General features: G+C 39.2%; 1 long non-coding RNA gene across 1 annotated transcript; it reads right to left on the bottom strand.

Annotated features, from left to right (window-relative positions):
* Positions 1 to 411: 411 nt before the first annotated feature.
* Positions 412 to 2,291, bottom strand: LOC131472806 (uncharacterized). The gene is made up of 6 exons (XR_009242129.1): positions 2,218 to 2,291; positions 1,701 to 1,789; positions 1,560 to 1,615; positions 1,350 to 1,417; positions 1,113 to 1,226; positions 412 to 763 (listed from the first exon to the last, which is right to left on the bottom strand). It is a non-coding gene; the product is annotated as an uncharacterized LOC131472806 (long non-coding RNA).
* Positions 2,292 to 16,058: the final 13,767 nt, after the last annotated feature.

Below are 16,058 nucleotides of genomic sequence, written 5' to 3'. Positions count from 1 at the left end.
TTCCCAAAGTTTCCTTATATGTTCCCTAACCTCTGTTGGCAGTGATGAAACAATCTCATCGCCCTCTTTCAAATATGTGTGATAATTTAGTGGTCCTTTTTTTGTCAACTCACATAATTGTGATTTGATGTCTAGTATATTAACTTTAAGTTTGTTTCTGTCCACAGGTTCAACCAGGTGGAAAAAATGGTTTGGGTAAACTTTCAATATTTTATTGAAAGTACCACTGTCCAAAGGGAAAGGTTTCTCTGTGTGTTTTTTAGCGCACATATCCTGCAAACCTCTTTGGTTTTGCAACAACTTTGACCCAATTGGTCCCCATTTGTCTGTGTATAAAACAGTTGTAATACATTTATAATTTATGTGCCACTCATGGGTTTTTAGCAAGATCTTAAAAATACAGGGGTCAATGTTATCGGCTCTCTTCAGACATGGGCTTTGGTATGTGTAAATCACAATATATAAGTTGTAAATGCCATTAAGATTCAGGGATACTAGATATTTATCTATGTCCTCTATAATTTGTTCCTCTGCATGTTTGTTGGGCCTGTGTGTGTTCTGTTTATACCGAGGCCTGACTTGAGGAAACTTTTTTAAAATTGTTCCATTATGAAAAATTATGGCATTACAGCGTTGATATGTCATGCCACTTTCTATACTGAAATGAGTCATATGTTGCCTAATCCACGGATTATGAATCACTTTTAATCTCTCTGGATCGTCAGGATATATACTGTCCCCCGGTAACTCTTCCTGATTATTCCTGAAAAATGACAAAAAGACAAAAAGGTATGTAATAAACTGCATTAATATTCACAAAGACTATGGACCTCATTCACAAACAATGCATGACAAAATGTCAGTGCAGTGGCAACATATCTGGCCAGTGTGCATGTTTTATCAATCCATTGGTGATTTTGAGTAACAAAATGTTTGCGCACATATAAGTGAATGAGGCCCAATACTGTGACACTGCTGTTATAGCTATCTAATACAGTATAATTGGTAACTGATTGTAGAAAGTGACATTTTTATGTAAATGTTTACACAATGGTTCTTTCAAAGCAAACAATTGTCATCAGTTACCACATGCATCATGTTTAAACACTTACCCATTCTGTTTGAAGAGTTTAAAAGAAAAATTCAAAACTTTGTCGACGTTAAAGTGGAAGAAAAAGTTGCCCACTGGAGTGTTAAGATGAAGTATGGAGGAGAGCTCCATGATTCTGGGTGGGAATTAAAATAACAAGCTGTGATAGCATAATAATGTTTACTTTTCATTTAACTGAATTAAAAACAGCTGAGGAAAAACAGAGGATATACTGCATATTCAACTTGTAAGCACGCACTTATTTGACAGGACAACCTCAATCTCGGTTGTTTCCTCCAGTTGTTCTGGATCTTGTGGCCTGTTCAGCTTGAGAGAGAGAGGGAGAGACAGACAGACAGACAACACAATCAGCTGTGGTAGGCCATCTCATCAGAGTCTCTTTGCCAACCCAGAATGAAATGCAGTTTGACAAGTTCCAGTACATTCAGTAAATAAATGTGCCATATACCTCCACTGCATCATAGTGGTTTGTCATTTGGATCGCAGTACCCCGGTGAAGGGAGTCTTGAGATTAGAAACAAAGGAATCGCAATCAATTACAATATCTCAAAAAAGGAGGGGTGGAGTGGCTCAGTGGTTAAGACCCTACCTTGTGTACGAAAGACATCATGGTCGCCGGTTCGATTCCACCCCTGGTTACTTGATTCCATTGTAAGTCGCTTTGGATAAAAGCGTCTGCTAAATGACATGTAATGTAATGTAAAGTCAATAATATTCACATCTTGAACGGGTTAATATGATGTAATTTAACCTTATTTTGGTTATTTATTGTTATGTTTAGTTATGCATTCTTTTTTTTATTTTGTTTCCATCATGTTCGTCACATTTGTGTACATGAGCAGTGCACATCTTTTAAATGACATACAGAATTTGTTGTTTGGTGTTTAAGCTGTTTTTTTTTTTTAGATTGAAATGGTATGTGTGGAAATATAGCAAAACCTCTTAATGTTACAGCGTTTCTATATTGACAAAATTACCAAGTTTACTTACCTTATACCATGTTTGATACTAGTCACTGGTCAGTTTTACACAACAATTCAACAATACATGCAAAACACCATACTTTTTGAAAAACATGCAGAGAGGAGTTCTAAAATTACACTTACCAGCTCTCCCCTTGAAGGTGCCTGCAGGGGTGAGGAAAGGTTTTACAGATACTTGATAAGCTATACAAAACTTTTTTTGACAGGTCCACAGGTTTAAGCATTTATATATCCCTCTGTTGGCCAATCCTTTCAATGACGCTGTTGTTTCCATGGCGACTTTTATTGCACACCCAAAACAGACAAATAGAGTTTGTCAAGTTTAACACGTTGTGTTACGTGATTAAAAAAAAAAGAGAATTCAATAACAACATGTTGACTATGTTATTTCATGACAAGTAAAAAAGAGAATCACTGTGTTATATAATATTTAATATTGTAACAAAGTTCACATGACTTGTTCACATTTCCATTTCCGTGGCCTTGTTAATAGACATAGACAACACCTGCTTCTTAAGTTACCAAGCTCAACAACTGATACCAGATTGTTGTTTTTTTCCAGTAAAAGGCCAGCAGCAGCAGCAGCAGCAGCAGCAGCAGCAACTTTAGTACATTCAGTATACAGATGTGCAGTATACCTCCAGTGCACTGTCTATAGTTTGATTCAAATGTCCACCTTCAGTGCTGAAGATGAACCAGTAACAGAAACGTTACTGACTGCACAGCTATAGTCCTACTTTAAACCTCTGTACATTCTGCTAAATATTATCTTTAGGTTTATCACAATGAAAATACTTTCACATCTTCAGATTCAGATTGTTTCACATCTATTTTCACATCCATGAAGTGAAAATAATCTGGATTGCACAATGGCTTCTAATGACAGCAATTTTCTTAAAAAAAAAATAACACAGAGACAGAGCAGGGATGACAGAATTAGACTGAAACACTAATTATAGTGATTAAACTGCAAAGTTCAGACGTTATTTATATAGACTATACCGGAAAGAGCACATTGTTTTTTGCTGCTATTCAGCAAAACAGTTAAGATAAAGATATTGAATAATAAACATACATTTCCACATTATGTGAAAGTACAATACAGAAAGATGTTAACGGTATGACTATAAAAAGTTCAAATAGAATGTACATTATATACAGTTATTAGAATATATACAGTATGGGCTTGATATTTACAGTATAAACAAGGATTGAACATAGATATTATATACTGTATATGTTTATTGCAGTTATGTAAAGTATATTACATGTATTAAACGTGGGATACTGGTTCTACTGAGAGTAGAACTTCTTGTACTACTCTCTTCAAGGACAGAGCTGGCTTTTTTAATCAGTCTGTTGAGCCTCTTCCTAATCAAGGTGTGGCACAATTTTGAACCTAAAAATAATCTTGTGCAAATTGTTCAACCACATTCTGGAATGACGTGACCATACCAGGTGATTTCCATGAAATCGTCTCTGCTCTTCTTGTAAGTGATCACCTTGCATGCAATCCCTAGTGTAAAAACACTGACCATAATTAGATGACACACCAATTTCTTTTTCTCCGCAACACATTTTATTGATGGGAACATACATGGGGTAAAAATGGAGAGATTCTGTTTTTCAATTTTTCCATTTTACACAAGCTTATAAAAACCCAAACAAACAAAAAGCCCAGGCAAATAAACCAACCCCAATCTTAGTACAGTACATTCATGATTAGATTACATTACATGTCATTTAGCGAACGCTTTTATCCAAAGTGACTTACAATAAGTGCATTTCAACATTTGGGTACAAACAAGAGCTAGAAGTAAGTGCGTGCTTCAAGTATTACAAACTATAAAGTGCTACTCATAACTGCTATGTACAATTAAGTGCATTTTTGATTTTTTTTGTCTCGTCATCGTTGTCTTAGCTGAGGTAGAGTCGAAAGAGATGTATTTTTAGTCGGCCGCAGATGATGTGGAGGCTTTCTGCTGTCCGGATGTTGATGGGGAGCTCGTTCCACCATTTGGGAACCAGGACAGCGAACAGTCTTGAGTTTGACGAATTACTCTGGGATCCTCTCAGTGAGGGGGCAGCAAGCCGGTTTGCCGATGCAGAGCGGAGTGGGCGGGCTAGGGTGTGGGGTTTGATCATGTTCTGGTTATAGGCTAGGCCTGATACGTTTGTAGCATGGAACACAAGCACTAGAGTCCAGAAGCGGATGCGAGCAGCTACAGGAAGCCAGTGAAGGGAGCGGAGGAGCGGTATAGTGTGAGAGAACTTTGGTAAGTTGAAGACCAGTCGAGCTGCAGGGAGGAAGTTGCAGTAGTCCAAGCGTGAGATGACAAGAGCCTGGACCAGAACCTGTGGGTTAGAAGAGGCCCTATCTTTCTGATGTTGTGCAACATGTATCTGCAAGTAGTGGCGGGAGAGCCCTTTGCTGGAAAAAAAAGAAACTTGGTCTTGTCAAGATTGAGTTTCAAGTGATGGTCAGACATCCATTGAGAGATGTCAGTCAGACAAGCAGAGATCCGTTCTGCTACATGTGTTTCAGACCGGGGAAAAGAGAGAATGAGTTTGGGAGCGTAGCTGTGATAGGGAAAGCCATGAGAGTGAATAACAGAACCAAGAGAGTTGGTGTACAGAGAGAAGAGGAGAGGGCCCAGGACAGAACCTTGAGGGACCCCAGTAGTAAGAGGACAGGGTTCCGACACAGATCCTCTCCAGGTTACTCTGTATGTTCGGTTTTGAAAATAGGATGAGAGTAGGGTAAGTGCAGAGCCTGAGACACTTAGTTCCTGAAGGGAGAAAGTAAGGATCTGCAGTCATTCTCCTCTCTCCCACCACCTCCATTGGGTCAAGGGGGCATTCAAGGACAGAGCTGGCTTCCTAATCAAGGTGTGGCACAATTTTGAACCTAAAAATAACCTTGTGCAAATTGTTCAACCACATTCTGGAATGATGTGGCCTTACCACGTGATTTCCATGAAATCGTCTCTGCTCTTCTTGTAAGTGATCACCTTGCATGCAATCCCTAGTGTAAAAACACTGACCATAATAAACAATTAGATGACACAACAATTTCCGACATCATCTGCATTCACTTTCTTTTTCTCCATAACACATTTTATTGATGGGAACATACATGGGGTAAAAATGAAGAGATAATTTTTTTTCAATTTTTCCATTTTACACAAGCTTAAAAAAACCCAAACAAACAAAAAGCCCATGCAAATAAACCAACCCCAGTCTTAGTACAGTACATTCATGATAAAAGTACCGTATGTTATCAACCAGACAAGGGAAGACTAGAGATATACATATATTATATCACACTCAAACACTCAAAATGAAATTAAAAGTTGCCAGAAAAGTGGCAGACCGAGGGTTAATAATAAAGCAAGCAAGAAGCATTTGCTAAAAGAGCGCTAAAGGCAATAATCTCCTTGTATTTGGTTCCATATAATATAAGATCTGGATTGATGGCTCCTCAAAAATTACGAGAATAATATATATTCAAGTTCCCAAAACATGCATACCAGGTCTGCCCGTAAATAACACTGGCTGCTTTTTCAGTCATGATCTACATTTGTTAGCTTACCCCTTCTTACACAGTGGATTCAATAGACATCTCTTAATTGGACAAGAATGACATATGCATTGAATTTTTCACTTGTTGATCATTGTTTACGATCCTCAAAATGATGATGTCAAAATATATGGTGATTAATTTAGTAGTCAATTCATAAATGCGTACAGTATGTATATTAAACATAATTAATCTTCTTTTCTTACGAGAGTTTGACCACCCAAGAATGAAAATGTAGCCTCAAAATCAGAGGTGGAAAGTAATGAATTACATTTACTCGCGTTACTGTAATTGAGTAGCTTTTTTAAAATGTGTAATTTTACTTTTACTTACGTATTTTTTTTTGGAAGTGCTGTATTTCGCTATGTTTTAAATCACATCTGTTACTGAGTAAAAAATTAATAAATAGATTATGCAAATAATGCACAGGAAACTTTGGCAGGGAATGATGAAGACAGGAGAATGATGAGGACAGGTGAACGATGAGGACAGGAGAATGATGAGGACAGGTGAATTGTCGATAATTAAGGTCCCTGAGTGAGAGAGTTAAAGCATTTGTGACCTTTGACCCATTTTGACTGATACATTATGTGTTTACATATTTTATTTTGTCAGCACTTACATCTATAAAGGTTTGCCTTTAATTAAAAACAATTAAAGTGAGATTTGTGTCCCCTTGTCCTTTTTGCACGACACAAGAACCCCAACCTTGTTAAAAAAGTTTAAAAACTTTTTTAGACCAGTGCTTTTACTTGAACTTAAGTCAAACTTTGATCAACATAGTGGTACTTTTACTAAGAATAGAATACGTAGTAGAGTAGAATATTTCAGTACTCTTTCCACCTCTGCTCAAAATTGTATTTCATACAAATGTTATGCAAATTAGCCAAAATAACTCTTGCCATGTTTTACCTGGCAGAACAAATGTAACACAGGCTCCAAACACTTGGTGGGGCTGTCTGCCCAATAAAGAAAGAGAGAACAAGGAGAGGACGTTGAGGTCTGTGAAGTCAGAGACATCATCGATCTGAAGGGGGCAGTCACAGCCTGTGGTCTACAGTGAGCTTAAAACGCTGCCTGTTCCGCTTGAAAAAAAAGGTAAAAAAATGATCAGGTTTTTAGGTGCTTCACACACCGCGGTCATGAGTGAAAAACCACATTTATTTCCACATACAAATTCCATTTGATGACACTTTTTTATCCTCACCCAGACTCAAGCCCTAACCCAAACATGAGCCGATAAACTGGCCTGTCAGAAGCACCTTGACCACGAAGGCTACTTCTTAGATATATACTTTTTGACAGCTTATGTAACACATCAGCTGAACAGAACAGACTTTTAATTGTGAACACGTGTGTTTCAGGATGCAGATGTCTCTGTCTCCATTCAGTCCTGGCATTAACATTGGAGCGAACCGATCACGTGCAGATCCTGGTAAGGAATTGTCCTGAATGCATCCTTAAGGTCTGATCACAAAAAACGACATCCGAATGTGGTTTTACGACACGTGTCTATATACAGTACATTCCTGAGCTACATTGTGTGCAGTCCTTCCTCAGGATGGTTTAAAAAAACTCAAAAAACTTATACTGACAAGTGATCCTCATTGATTCATTTGTATTAGAAACAATATTAACTATGACTAGCATATGCTTTCCTTTTCCTAATACACACACTCACACATTGACATCAGACATCAGGGTACAGTCGGACCTGTTATATTTACCCCTATCCACATGCAATTGGATTAAAAAAAAATAACACAAAAAATAAATCACTTGTCTTACCTGTCTGAGTTGAGTTTAATTTAGCAGCACCTGGACCCTCCATGTGCCAGACTTGAAATTAGGGGTGACAGGATTTTCTATGGAACAGTCTGCCAGGTCAATGTCTCTGAGCTTGACATTTATTTATACATAATTTAATTATGGTGCAAGTAACATGGTTTCATTTTATTTATTTATTCTGTGTTGTTTTTAAAGCTAGGCTTGAATTCATCTTTATTTTACTTTATTTTGTTAACACTATTTAAGCATGTACAGCACTTTGGGGGCAACAAGGGTTGCTTTCAATGTTTGACCTTGATCTTGACCAATAGCAAAACTACTTCTGAATGTATTGTATGATGTGTGTGCAGGTGTGTGTGTGTGTGTGTGTGGTTGCTCAGTGGCGTCATTCACTGTGTCAGATGTGTGACACCTGCACCGGCTGCTGGTATGAAGCTCCACAAATGAGACATGACACTAACTGGCTCTTTGATTGGTCAAATAGTAGATGATTACAAGGCAATAAGGTTATTTTCCATTTACAGGGCACATCATAATCTACATAAGCAGGAAAGCACAACAAGCAAGTGCTTGCTCATTCCCCCCGCTGTCTCTAAGAAATCTGCGCTTTATAGTCATGTTTATAATGCTAATATGTGCTTGGTGAATAATTTGTAGTTTTTCTTTTTAACTGTCATTCCTAGACAGTAAGAGTTTGTTGTTAAAGCGCGTTTTTATGCACAATGTGGCCGACATACACAGAGCCAACCGTTCTCTCTGAACTAAACACTTTTCCTACCGCCTTTGCCTTTGTGGAGCTATTGTTTGCTTTCTCCCCGATTCTTGTTTCTGCTCTTGTTAGTTTCTCTCATCTCTTGTATCTATTTCTATCTTCTTTGACTCTGGGTTTCCAGCACAGTGATAGCAAGGGTTGTAGGTATCCATAGCAACATGTTTGTGCAAGCTGTGTGTATGAGTGTGATATGCGTGTGTTGCCTCTTGTCCGAGACACAATGTGGTAATTACAGGAGCTTACCTCGGCGCTAATTAACCGCCGCCGTGGTAATTGGAAGGGTCAAGTGAGCAGGACGATTGGCTCACCCTCCTGCATGATCCTCCACCCTCTCCTCTTCCATCCCCAGCTCCTTCTCTCCTCTACTACTCCACCTTTACCCCCGTATTTCACCCTCCTTCCCTTCTATCCTCCTTCCTCCTCTTTCACCATTTCTCTTTTTGCACATTCTCCTCCCACCCTACACACACTCACTTTAATACGAAAAAACTGCCTTGTTATGTTTGGACTGTTTGGTGGTGTTCTTGACAGAAGCATAATCACAAGATCCTTGGCGACCACACTTTAAAGCTCTCTCCTCACTTTGCTCCACCTGATTGGGCAGACTGACAGCTGGCTCCCAACCAGAGGTGGAGCTTTTGACCTTCACAGCCTCCATGAGTCCACAGCAGTATCTGATTAACTTACCTGGAAATGTTACCTCAAAGGTTAAGATGGTGGTGATAAACAGCAGTGAGCGCAATCACATTGTAAACTCATTCTGTGTTTTACTCCTTCTGCCGCAGTGCTGTATGTAAGATATTACATTAAGACATAAAATGACCATGATGTGCCATCAGAGATTAAGGGAGCATATTAAAATAGAATACTGCTTTTATTCATAACAATGGTGTGGCCAGTAAATTCACTATTCTTTAATGTAAATGACATTTTAAAGTTATTGTACTTCCTGTGAAGCAGCGATCACCACTCCAACAGGCCGTTTCTCAATACCCAAGTATAGAAGTACTGGAGTGCACGGGAGTACACAAGTACAGAGAAGTATGCATATTGACTGCCCTTGACGTTTTAGACACAGCGGAAGTACGAAGACATAGAAGCTCAAAGTAACACAGGTTTCATTAACAAATTAAAAGCTCACAGGAAGTTATCCATATTATAAAAAAGGTGTCATTTACACCTAATAATGCAGGTTACAGCAATTCAACACGCGTGAGTGCAGCAGAGCAAGCAGAGAAGCTAGCTGCGACGCATCAGAACGTCTTGTAACTTGTAAAATGCCCTTAAAACGGAGAGAGAGCAGAAGCAACCCGGGGAACTTCAGCCTAAGCTAATGTTTTCTCTCTCTCCCTCTCTATCATACAATTAAGCCAGTGGATATTAATCAATGCAATGTTTTTACAGTCCATTGTCGTCTCCTCTCGTCATGTTATAATTCTCTGCTGCTCTAAAGCATACACACAAGTCGACTTTAAACTGGAAGGGTTTGATGTTATGAACCCCTCGGTCACTTTCAAACTCTTGCCTGTTGCTAATGCAAGAAAATTAACCAAATAGTTTAGATTTTTATGAAAATAGAATAGAAAAGGTTTTACAGTGATACTGTATATGTGAATGTGTTCTGTGCAAACAGCAGTGAGTGCGATCACATTGTAAACTCATTCTGTGTTTTACTCCTTCTGCCGCAGTGCTGTATGTAAGATATTACATTAAGACATAAAATGACCATGATGTGCCATCAGAGATTAAGGGAGCATATTAAAATAGTATACTGCTTTTATTCATAACAACCTGCAGCTTCTTTTTTTGTGTGTGTTTCGAAAAATCTGGCCACTACGCTCATGCTATATTTTAATAGCAGGTTCAAATCCCGGAATGCGTCAAGGGCTGGGGTGTCCCTGTGCAAGGCACCCAATCTCCCATTGTTACCCGTGTGCAAATAAGTTCAACCCACTGCTCCTGTGCCCAATTTGTGTGTGTTCATTACTGGTGTGTAATAGGATGGGTTGACCTGGCTGAAAAAAAAACCCACTTTCCCTCTTATTTTAATAATAATTTGTGTATGGATTGCTATGAAACATCTGTAGAATCATTTAACTTAAAGTCCCAATTCCTTCAAGGCATCACCACCAATATGAGGACTGCTGCTGTTCTGTATACATAAAGAAATATGTTATCCATTCATACAGTATTTAGTAGGATAAATAGTCAAGTCATCAGAAGGCCTATTGAATTATGTCTTTTGTGAAGTTATATTTAAAATATTCCCAGTTTTTGTTATTATTAGACAGCTTATAGTCTTCAACATATTATTATATACGACTGCCTTAATACATAGCTAACTATTCAATCAGTTGGTTTAAAAAAATCAAAACAAGTTCTGTGATGTTTGTTGGTAGACAAAACATTTTATTTTATAGACCAGACAAATAAATAGTAAATAATTGAATGTACTCAGTATTGGAAACACATGGTAGACAGAAATGAAAAGCCATTTGTAAAACAGTTTTACACTTTCAGTGTAAACCAGTGACGTGTACGTCTCCGCTCCTCTCCACCGGACTTTACATCTGCCCAGTGATGCTGTGAGGTTTTAACCCCGCCAGAGCTTCTTGTTCTCTGCTTCTCCTCCATGATCTGCATCTCTTCTTATATTTCCTTTATTTAAATGAGAAACACATATAATAACATCCTTGAGAATTATTTCACACTGGGAATATAAAACATTACATTTCCATGCATTCGTTGTATTTTACCTGCATTTTTGTGTTTTTAGCTTGACAGTTGTGCCAGATGTGTAAATGACCACAATGGCACTAGGGCAGCGGAACACCATGTGACAAGTAAGCAACTCATAGACTGTGTTTTACTCTCCTCGTTGGCTGTTGCTGTTTCCAAATAAATTGGCACATTATTTTCAGAGTTGTCCAATTCCTGCAAAAAAATCAAAATCAAAAATCAAAAGATAGAGGCTTTTCGCACAAGCTCTCTGGAGAAAAGAGTACTCAGGTCTCCTCTATGTGATGCAATTGAATTGTCCAAGCAATTTAAAGTAATTCAATTTACATGATAATGTATAGCAGAATCACTGCACTGTCATCTAATGGTGAGACTGCAGATTGTAACAAACAGAGGACTCATTTACTCACTCATTTGTGGCCTTTACATATTAAAAATGATATTGTTTGTTCCTCTGTAAAGTCCATATTAAAGGCTTTAAGACTACGAACACTCAATTATGTTTATGTTAAAGTGATTATACATATACTTATGGGAGGTGTACTCATTTTCTGCCAATAGCGTAACAAATGTAACACACTGGACCTTAAAAATGTTGTCTTAATGTGCCATGTTTCAGTCACATGTTGTTGTGACTTTGACTGTATTAAAATGAATTATTTGAGAGCACAGAGTTTCATGAAGGAGAAGGCAGACAGCTGAAACTGCAGATGACACTGGACTGAATCAACTAGAATGGACGCACTATTGATCTATTGATATGTAGGGACTTTTGTGACTTTTTGTGAGTACTTTTCATTCAAAGTAGTTGTTTATAGAGTTTTTTACAATATGTTTTCAGTTTTGCACATTGACATGTTGCGGTCTAGCCCTATAGCGATCTACAAAAGCCTTCTTTTACTTTGATATACAACTTTTACTGTGTGTATCTTAAAAAAAAATACATCTAATTTGAATGGACTTTGTTGCAAAGATCAGGAGGTTGCAAAGTTGTCTGCTACTTTGTGTGTATCACCCTCTATTTCTACTCTATCCCCTCTATTGCTCCTTGGGGTTTCAAATTCTCCTCATCTTTCTTGTTCTCCAGGATCATGAAAAGAAATCCATCTGCCCTTTAGGGGAAAGAGTAAAAAATAGTTTTGCAGCTTAAATCAGACAGAGGAATGAATAGAGGTTCTCGGAAAAAGAAAAAGGTGGATTGTGGAGACGGAGCACTGGGGTGAGGGAGCATTGATATGTTTAGTGATAGAAAAAGAGTGAGCGACATCACATATGAATGGAGAGGGGAAAAAAGGAAAGAACGCATGAAAGAGGACTGAGAGTCATAATTCTGGTGAAAGAAAGGTCAGGGGATGCAGATAGTGTAAAGAGCAGAAGGGGAAAAGAACCAGAGAGAGAAAAACACTGAGAGGGATGAGCATGGATGGAGTGAGCGATGAGGGAGCTGGAAGAGGGGAGATAAGGTGAGACGAGGGGTTTGACATCATTACCGTCAGCAGGGTTTGTGTTTACAGCTTGGCTCCTGTTTACTGAGGAACTCATACTAAGAGGACACCTGGTGAGCTGTCAACATGCACACACACACACGCACACACACACACACACACACACACGGAGAGCAGGCATCACAGTTGCACACTCTATGCCTCTGTGCCCGACATGGAACAGAACAGGGCAGACCAGCTCCTCTGCTCCTCCATATGGAGACACTCACATGGGAGGGGGGCGGGGGGGAGCCAGGGGGAGGGTGCTGCAGCGGGAGGATTTAAATTTAACCACTTTCCTCATTATGTATTAATGAGCGGGTGTTTAGTCAGACCTGGGGTGCTGTTTAATGTATGATGACAACGTTGCTCTACGGGGACCTTTCCCATACTCCTCGCTCTACGTTTTATATAACTGACGCAGAATTGGGGGGTTTGGGGGCTGCGATCAGTTGAGCAGGTTGTCCATGGGTGGCTGTGTGTGTGTGTGTGCATATGAGTGTAATTCAATGTGTGTGAACAGATGAGGAGATCCTCCCCCTTGCTGCTGAGTGGTGTACACACAGGGAGGTTTAACAAGAGGCCACACTGACTTCCCCATCTCTTCTTTATGCTGAGAGCAATCTATAAATGCATCACTGTCCATTTGATATGAAGTAGATCCACACATTTAATAAGAAAACTAAATATAACGTGCGTCCTCTTTGGCATATTTACTGTCAAATTTCTAATAGGCTCACATTTTAACTCGTCACTGCAAGTACCTTGGCGTTCAGTCTTGTGTTTGTGTGCTGAAAAACAGCTCTCTAAGATTAGACAACCGTTTCTCTTTGCTGAAAGTCTGGAAACTGTAACTTTCGCATTCATTACTTCCCTTCTTGACTGCTGTATCGCCACATTTTCTGGTGTTAGTGATTTTTTTTTCTTTCTTGTTGGCAGCTTGTTCGAAATTCAGCTGCCAGGATCTAAGAAACAGGAATCATGTCTCACAGCTCTGTGCATGCTTAGGGTGTCTTTTGATAGATAATTAAACTTTAAAGCCGAAGCGCACAACTTTTGTTGTTAATTTTTGCATCTGTTAAGTCTTCGTGAACAGAAAGGATTTAACATTAATTGCTGCATCCTTCATCACGGTCAAGCAATACTATCAGACCTGACTGAGGGAGCATCTGTGAGCGTACACCAGCAGTGCAGGCGCAGGCAAGAAGTGCTCATCCTGTCAAACGACTGAATGACTGGGCTTTTTGAATTCATCATCATCATCTTCCACTAAATTGAGTCCAGGTCATGGGGCAGCAGTCTCAGAAGAGTAGCCCAGACACTTCCACCTGCTCCTCCTCCTCTGGAAGGACCCCAATGCATTCCCAAGCCAGCCAGGAAATTTAATCTCTCCAGCAAATCCTGTGTCTGGTCCAGGTCTTCCTCCAAAAGGGACATGCCTGAAACACCTTCCCAACTAGGGATAGCCAGCTTGAGCAGTGGCTCTACTTTGAGCTCCTCCTGGATGTCTGAGCTTCTCAGCGTGCCGATTTTATCCATGATTTTGTTCTGTTGGTCATCACCCACAGCTCATGGCCATGGGTGAGGGTTGGAATGTATATGGATCGATAAATCAGTAAATCAGAGCTCTCTCTTCACCACAACAGACGCTGATCCAATCTGTCTGTCCATTTCCTGCTCCATTCTCCCCTCTCTCTTGAAAAAGACCCTGAGATACTAAAACTCCTCAACTTGGGGCAGGACTGAACTGGAGAGAGCTTTTCGAGTTCACTACTGAACATTTTCTTGGTCACTGAGAGGCTTAATCAACATTGCGTGAACTCATTAGACAATGGCTTGAATGTGATGGATATTTGTTTGTATTTACATTACAGTTTTAACATAATGCCTTGTCATATTATTATGCTGTGAAGATATACTGTTCTCACCTTGACCACTTGGGCTCTGCAGATGCTTTCCTCCTGCTTTTCCAGGAGATATTTGATGATGGGTCCTCTGTGGTCATTACCTCCAAACACTGGAGTGACCTGCATGTAGAGATTATTGATCCTTCTGCAGCAAAGTGATTTGGCAGAACAAAACGTTCAAATCTGCGAGACACCACAGCTGTAATTCTGACACTCTTGTTGGTGTTATACTCTTATGTTTTCTATACTTCATTACAGCTGACATCTATTGTATATATATATATATATATATATATAAATATATATATATATATATATATATATATATACACAATATACCAATATACAATATATAACCCTAACCCACACACATAAGAGGGCGAGTCACAAAAGGTTGGGGTTTCTGCTGAGGGTCAATGTGCTGAACAGTCAAGAATGAGAGAAACAAAAGATAAAGGGATAGTCAAAGTTAAAGAAAGGGAAATGAGGGATGATGACAAGGCAGTTGAAGGAGAAATATGCTGTGGCTTGATTGTATCATAAATACATAATGACAGTGACATAATGCAGAATTTAATTCGCTTTCAAATAATCTGCACTTTAATAAGGCGGTTATTACCAGAGGGATGTTTCATTTTCATTAAAACACTCACAGGTTTGTGTATAGCTATCCTTATGAAGACTCTCATTGACGTTCAATTGCTGAACAAAGTATTATCCCTAACCTATCCCTTAAACTATAACCAGTTGATACCTAATCTTAATTTACACCTAACCGCATTTCTAATCTTGGCCTTAAAAGTTCCTCAAAAAACATAGGTTCTGCCTATGTAGGACTAGGTTTTGGACTGCTGGTCCTGACAAGGTCAGGGTTTATGCCAGACAAGGTCCTAAAGAGGTAACAAATACAAGCACACACACACACACACACACACACACACACACACACACACAGCTATAAGCTTGATGTGATGTACTGTACAGTGCACCACAAACCAAGAAAGAACTGCAGCATTCATCAATAATGAAGTAGTGAGAATTTCAAAGACAACAGAACAAATGAATCATACTGATCCAGTGAACAGAGCAGACAAATGGTAGCATTAACACCGTGTGTGTGTGTGTGTTTGTGTGCATGAAGAAAAAGAACAAATTCTGTAACAAATGTGTACAAAAAAGATCTCAACAGCTTTGGCTCTTAATAAATTAAGGTCATTGTAAGCAAATGGGTTCCAAATAGTGAGAAAACTAAAAATCAAAGGCACAAATCAACACAATTTAGATAGGTAGTCCGAGGTCAGTTCCTCCTAATTTGTGTAGCTTCAGAAAGCTCCATGTAGAAGTGTTTTATCCTAACAGGTTGTATAAATAGTTCTTAGAAACCGCAGCGGCAACATAATGAACCACATAATGAACCTCAACCAAACACCAGGAAAGGAGTTATTTTCCTTTGTGTAACAGCTGCTCTGAGCATCACTCATATTTGTGTATTTGTGTGGGTCTTTGTAGTTGTGTGTGTGTGTTTGTGTGTTGTACAGCAAAGTCAATTTTAACAGGCATTTCAATGTTCCGTGACATTGGGAAAGCCCTCTTCCACCCACATCCACTGCTGCAGCCTGTTAGGAGGAGGCGAGTGCATGCACGCACACACACACACACACACAGCGCAAGAATTATGAAACCAGACCCTCTTG

This window comes from Solea solea, chromosome 14 (assembly GCF_958295425.1).
Source record: "Solea solea chromosome 14, fSolSol10.1, whole genome shotgun sequence".
NCBI lineage: Eukaryota > Metazoa > Chordata > Actinopteri > Pleuronectiformes > Soleidae > Solea > Solea solea.
Note: the sequence above shows the minus strand (reverse complement) of the source record. Positions and strands in the feature narration are given on the sequence as shown.